The 6,000-nt window shown below is 44.1% G+C and overlaps 1 protein-coding gene across 2 annotated transcripts in view; it reads left to right on the top strand.

The window, feature by feature from the left end:
- The first annotated feature begins 622 nt into the window (after nt 1-622).
- Nucleotides 623-6,000, top strand: part of SPDL1 (spindle apparatus coiled-coil protein 1) — an 87,623-nt gene continuing 82,245 nt past the window's right edge. For both annotated transcript variants that reach the window (XM_088465049.1, XM_088465048.1), the window contains exon 1: nt 623-761. The gene's annotated coding sequence lies outside the window, so the exon portion shown is untranslated. The remainder of the gene's footprint in view (nt 762-6,000) is intronic.

The raw sequence follows: 6,000 nt of genomic DNA, 5'->3' as shown, positions 1-6,000 counted from the left end.
CTCGACTGAGCGTTGTCTCTGCTGTGGGGATTGGGCATCGCAAAGCTGCAGCTGTCGATAGCTGCAGCTGGCAGAACGGTCAGGCGAACTGACCGTTCATACATTGCTCTGCCTATAAGTGCTGCTATATTGTTGATTGCACAGCACCGATAATGACAGGGGCGCATAGCACCTGTCATTCACCGCCCAGCCCCCCAATTATAGACGGTGGAGAAGCGGTATCAGATGCCGCTTCGGCATTTAATACATCTCTGCCTTATTGCCACATATACTAGAAGTATGCAACGTTTGGCACGCCAACTGCTGTGGAACTACACGTCCCAGAATGCCATGCCACAGTATCGCTGTTTTGGTCTTGCTAAAATTTCTGGCAGACTATGCTGGAAGATATAGCTCCACAGCAGCTGGAGTATTTTACATAGTACCCCGCCCGATACATTCTGCTGCATACGCAGCTGCGCCGTCCCCATGTATCCAGCTATCTCTCTAAACATTCACTACCCATTCCCGTCTCACTGATCACCGGCCGCTCACTCAGACCAACAGAGGGCGCCCAGCAGCCGAGACATGCGCAGCACAGTAGCCACGCCCCTCGTCCCCTCAGGCACCAACCAATCGGGCGCTGAGGTGGCGAGGAGAGGGTTTGTTCTCGCGAGATGTCTGAGGTGATGTCCCATTCAAACTGAGCAGCAGTTACTTACCGGTGGCGGAGGAGCACTGACAGCAGCAGCAGAACGGGGGAGCGGCGGCGGCAGCAGCAGGTAGTGTCCTCTCCTATATAATCCTCCGTGTATCTGTGAGAGACGTGGTTGCGATATAGTCATTATGTGTATGTGTGTAAGTGCCCGTTGTCAGTATGGTGCAGTGACAGATGTGTGTTACATGGGGGGTGGGGATGTGGCTGAGCGCTGCTGCCTCCTGTATACTGGCAGCTCCGATAGCAGCTATTCATCTGCAGTCAGTAAATGCTGCTGCCATTACGGTCTAGTAGCTGAGCATTGGTAGCAAAAATAAATAACTAATATAGAGTGAATGTAATGATACCTAGACCTATGCAGTTCTGACAACCTTATTACTTATGGTCATTAGTTTTATAATGGTCATATAAAATGCAGATGCGATAGTGCGAGCAGTACATATAAAAGTAGGTGCAAAATCATACATGGGAATATTCTGCATTTGTAATGACATTTTACACCTTGCCTAAAGGTAAGAGGGTGTGCAACACTATTAAGATGCTACATTTTAATAATTTTTATTAAGCTAATGTATTACCCCATGACCTGTGTGAAATTGCTTATTGCTTCATTGGGATAGCATTGGTCACCTGTTTGATGGATTTATATGCACTATGTAAGTGTAATGCACATTTGCAAGTCCTGAAATCCAATATACCCAATTGATGGTCAATGTCCTTTTACAGATGCAGCTTGCTGGCTGTAAATCCTGCTGCTCTATAAGGTTATAGTGAAAAGTTGGGTAATATATGAGTGTTGCATTATAAACGCAAATAACACGTGGCTAAAGTCTGCAATCTGTTTAGATTATAATGTGCAATGTGATAGAGATTAAATGGTGCATTGCTTTTAGCTTCAAACCTTTAACACTATATTGTGGGGTGGAGGATGGGTGCAACTCACATCGGTGGCAATTTTTTTTCCTGGGTATACTCTGTACGATGAATGACCCACTCATGGTGCTATGTGATGTAACGATACTTTGTGCGCTCTATACACACTGCACAGTCCAGGGTACAATGGTGCGGTGTGTCGTTCATTGCATCGTCCCATCTGCTGTGCGGAACAGCAGACTGTATCATGTGATGAACAATATATCGTATAGTGTGTACCCAAGTCTGATTAGAAAAAAACAGTTCTTGCACCTCTACAGTGTTTGTACTGTAATGTCACCTTTCTAAAAATCTTAAAAGGATGCTTACAGTTCTTGCACCTCTACAGTGTTTGTACTGTAATGTCACCTTTCTAAAAATCTTAAAAGGATGCTTTTATGTATTCAGTCAAAGGCAGTGACTGTATATACTACTTACACAATTCTGCGTACGAACAACATGCTTCATACCCTTTTTACGGTCCGATGCCCTGGCCTGTCCTGTCCTAGGATGATCATACAGATATCTGCTTTGATGTCATTGGTCAGAAGGAGATCTGTTCACTCAATAGTGGATGTGGGACCAAGACGCACTCCTGTGTAACTTCAGTGCAGAGTATGCATGGTGCACGCCATTACAGCTAAGGGTGAGCTAGAGATGCTATTCTCGGGATACTGACGCTCCCCATACTATACGCTGGGACTTAACCTATTTCGTGGCCATTGCTCTCACTATTGATTGGAGACGTCGGAGAGCTATTAGATCACGCCGGGTCTCCTGACAGAAAACTGCACATTCTGGTTGCAATACACAGAAAGTGCTTTGGATACTTTTACTCACTAGTTCTACGTTTATGCCTATGGAGGAGTCCAATTACACTTAAGTGTTGATTTGGGACTGAGAGTATATGGATTTCAGATAAACTCTGAACTATCACTTTGTATTTGGAAGAGCCTTAAAATACCATCAAAGATATTTGTTGCTACATATATAGCACACTGCAGTATTGCCAGAGTTAATGCTCTAAATCTACTGAACTGTAGCAGATTATAATCCAAAATCACCATTTGGATTTCTGTGGAACAATCTTTCCAAAACGAGAGGGGCCTATCCATTACATGACTTTTTGAACAATCCGACCAAAACCAGGAGGTTTTGGTTGCTTTGTTCACAAAGTCGTGTAATGGATAGCCAGCAAGGACCAGCGATGCGCGTGCACGCTGGGTCCTTGCCGACCCCGACTATCTACGGAACATGCTGGTCAACCTAACGACGCTCGTCAGGTTCTCCATGTTCCGAGATAGGAGGTCGGGATCCTGCACTGAAAGACGTTCACTGAACGCCTTTCAGCGCGGGCACCGTACCCGGCGACCTAAAGGTCTGAACGCTAGACGTTCAGTTTTTCAGGTTGCCTAATGGATAAGCACCTTAAGTGGTTCATTCTAACGTTCCATAAGTTTTTATCAATAATTTTTTTAGTTGTATTATTATGTGCATGTATTATGTTTAATAGAATATATTTTAATATGATTGTCATATGGTAATTAAAAAGGGATATTGGATCTCTATATTATTGTGTGTCTTTATAGCGCCACCTTATACATATATATCTATTGGTCAAATATGTGATTGATTCTGAAAGAAATGTATGAAAATTATCACTGAAAAGCATCTAATGCTGGCCATACACTCTGCAATTATCGGGACGATCCGCCCGATATCGGCGGATCGCCGCGATAATTGCAGCGTGTATGCGGGCGACCGAGGGTTAAATATTGCTCGGTCGGGCATGCTGGATTGTCCAGCATGCCCGTCCGATGCGATGTTTACCCGGGAAACTGTCGGCCGCATCGGGCAGTGTATGCCCAGCGCGGCCGACAGACAGACATTTCCTGTGTTCCTACGGAAGGAACAGGGAAATGTCTCCTCCCCCGGGGGCGGAGCGCGGATGTCGGGCTATACACTGTGAGATTTCTCTCACAGTGTATGCCGCGGACATCTGCGGCTGGCAGCCAGCCAGATAAAATGTCTGTCGGTCTGACAGACATTTTATCTGGCAGTGTATGCCCAGCATAAGGAACTGGATAAAATGTAATAATGTTTTCAAATAATATCTGTTTAAATTTGCCAGTGAGTTTGCCAAAACCTTTCAAAAATATTTTGGATTCAATACCCTGGTCATCATAAATATAACCCTATCCACATATAACCCCATTGCAAAGGGTTTCTTTGAGTCTTTATACCAGAGCAGGGGTAGTTAGGTTCTTGATCATTATTTTCAAGACGTTTCTGTAATCGCTTTGCAGTGTTTAATGACAGCCACAGTCTTGTGCTGGGCTGTCCAGCTTGTCTGTTGCTGAAAAGAAAAAATAATTCACTTGTAGCCTACTGTTATTAAACAGCAAGTAGATGCAGAATCACTCAAACTAGACACTCCTTACAATAGGACTTGTTTGGGAAGCCACAATAACGGTGAGAATGTGGGAGGCCAGAGAGGAAGAGACTTGGTGACATTGGGAAGTGGGGAAAACAATGAGTTTGGTTTTGGTCATGTTACTTGGAACGTCCAGGCTGAGAAACAAGAAGAGACACAAGAGTTGTCAGAGGAGGAGAGGTGTCATACACATAGAGTTGGTAATGATGAGCTCCAATATGGCTGCGCCCAGCTACTGGAGTCCGTGGGAAAAGATCCACATGGGACGCCGGGTAGTCAGCGATGCCGCCGTCAGAGGGAAGATGCTGACCACTGTCAGTGCAGCAGCAGAGAGAGCAGTACCAGACCTTGCTACTGTAACTGCTAGCAACCAGTGGCGAAGCAGAACATCCGATAACGCTGCAACAGCAGAGGGGATGGACATGACGGAAAGCCCTGGAACGCTGGAACAACCTCAGGAGAGGTAAGTGATGGGGTCTGTTTCTGGGATCTCTGCTTGAGGTCGTGACACAGCTTTTTTGTTTCCAACTGACAGAAAACAGACAACAATGGTCGTTCATAGTTGGTTAAATCAAACAAAAGCTTTAATCTGTTTTTCGACGTCTGGGAACAAACAAACAATTGTTGTTTGCTCCCATACATTAGCAGATTTTCGTTCCAACCAACTAACTGGTTTGGGTGGTTGGAATTCTCATCCATAGATGTGTGGTCAGGTTAAGAGACCACCTGAGAATGATTCAGCTAGGGTAAGGGAACTTTTCTTATTTATTTTTTATTTGCTTACAAATAACTAATTAGCAGGTCAATGTTCCTGTATGCAGGGCCAAATAAACACTGGAGTGCAGTAGTTCAAAAATAAGTAAATGTTCCTAAGAGGCACCAATCGGTCTTTAGCTCGGTCACATTGTGAACCCGACATTTAAATTCTCTTGAATTGCCATAAGAGTTGTCCAAGAAACTTAAGTAAATCTGTCATAAGGAACTATCAAATATCATGCACAAAGCTTGCGATGGCCCTCCTAAAAATATAAATATCTTGTTATGGCAATAAGTCTCTACCAAATAGAGCTAACACAAGCAGCATTTCTATTTTTAACTGTACTTATTAGGATATCTGACAACTATATATATTTTTTATTTAATGTAGTCAAAAACATTTTTAAATAACTTGGTTAAAGAAAAGGTGAGTATATAAGTCTATAGTAATATAAAATGGCGGTTGGACAAAGTCCAGCAATATCTTAAAACAGTGGTCTCCAATGTTAATTGAGGTGTGAGCTACTTTAGAAAAATGAAATCTGAAGAGCTACTAAAATTGTAGGAAAAAAATGTGGCTAAAAACCGAAAACGGAGTTACCGATGCACTATGCGATCATTACTGTTCAAATTTAATTGTATTTTGCAATTAAATATAATTTCAGAGGTAGTTGGCCTATCAGTGGCCAATGATACGGACCTGCCCACCATCATCAAGGTCACCTCATTGAGTAGGTCCCTAACACTCTGGAGTTCACTTCTGGGCACGCCCCCAAGAGTGACGAAAAGGGGACAAGTCATAAAGACATGCCACCTTTTCGGGTGCGCGCGCGCAGAAGTGCCCTTGCTCTAGGTTCGGCGCCCTGATGGCCACCGAACCTAGAGTGATGTAATAACTACCTTGATGGAATAAGTCCGGCTGATAAGCTGGTTTAAAATGTCTTTGGATACACTGCAGCTCTCTTTCACATATAGGCTCCTTTCCTTAACGCGTTTCTCGCCTATACCAGAGTTTTGTCAGAAGGCTGGATTATGGAATTGCTCAATGCCCGGGTTTTAAAAAAAAAAAAGTATCCAATCCCTGTTTGAGCTATGGGCCTGATTCAGAGCCGAACGCTCTGACCAGAGCGCTCGCTCTGAATCGGGGCCCTCCTCCATGAAAATGGAGCGGCCTCCTGGCCGATCGCATAGCTGTGGGTGA

Source organism: Taudactylus pleione, unplaced genomic scaffold (genome assembly GCF_031769625.1).
Source record: "Taudactylus pleione unplaced genomic scaffold, aTauple2 ptg001827l, whole genome shotgun sequence".
NCBI classification, from domain to species: domain Eukaryota; kingdom Metazoa; phylum Chordata; class Amphibia; order Anura; family Myobatrachidae; genus Taudactylus; species Taudactylus pleione.
Note: the sequence above shows the minus strand (reverse complement) of the source record. Positions and strands in the feature narration are given on the sequence as shown.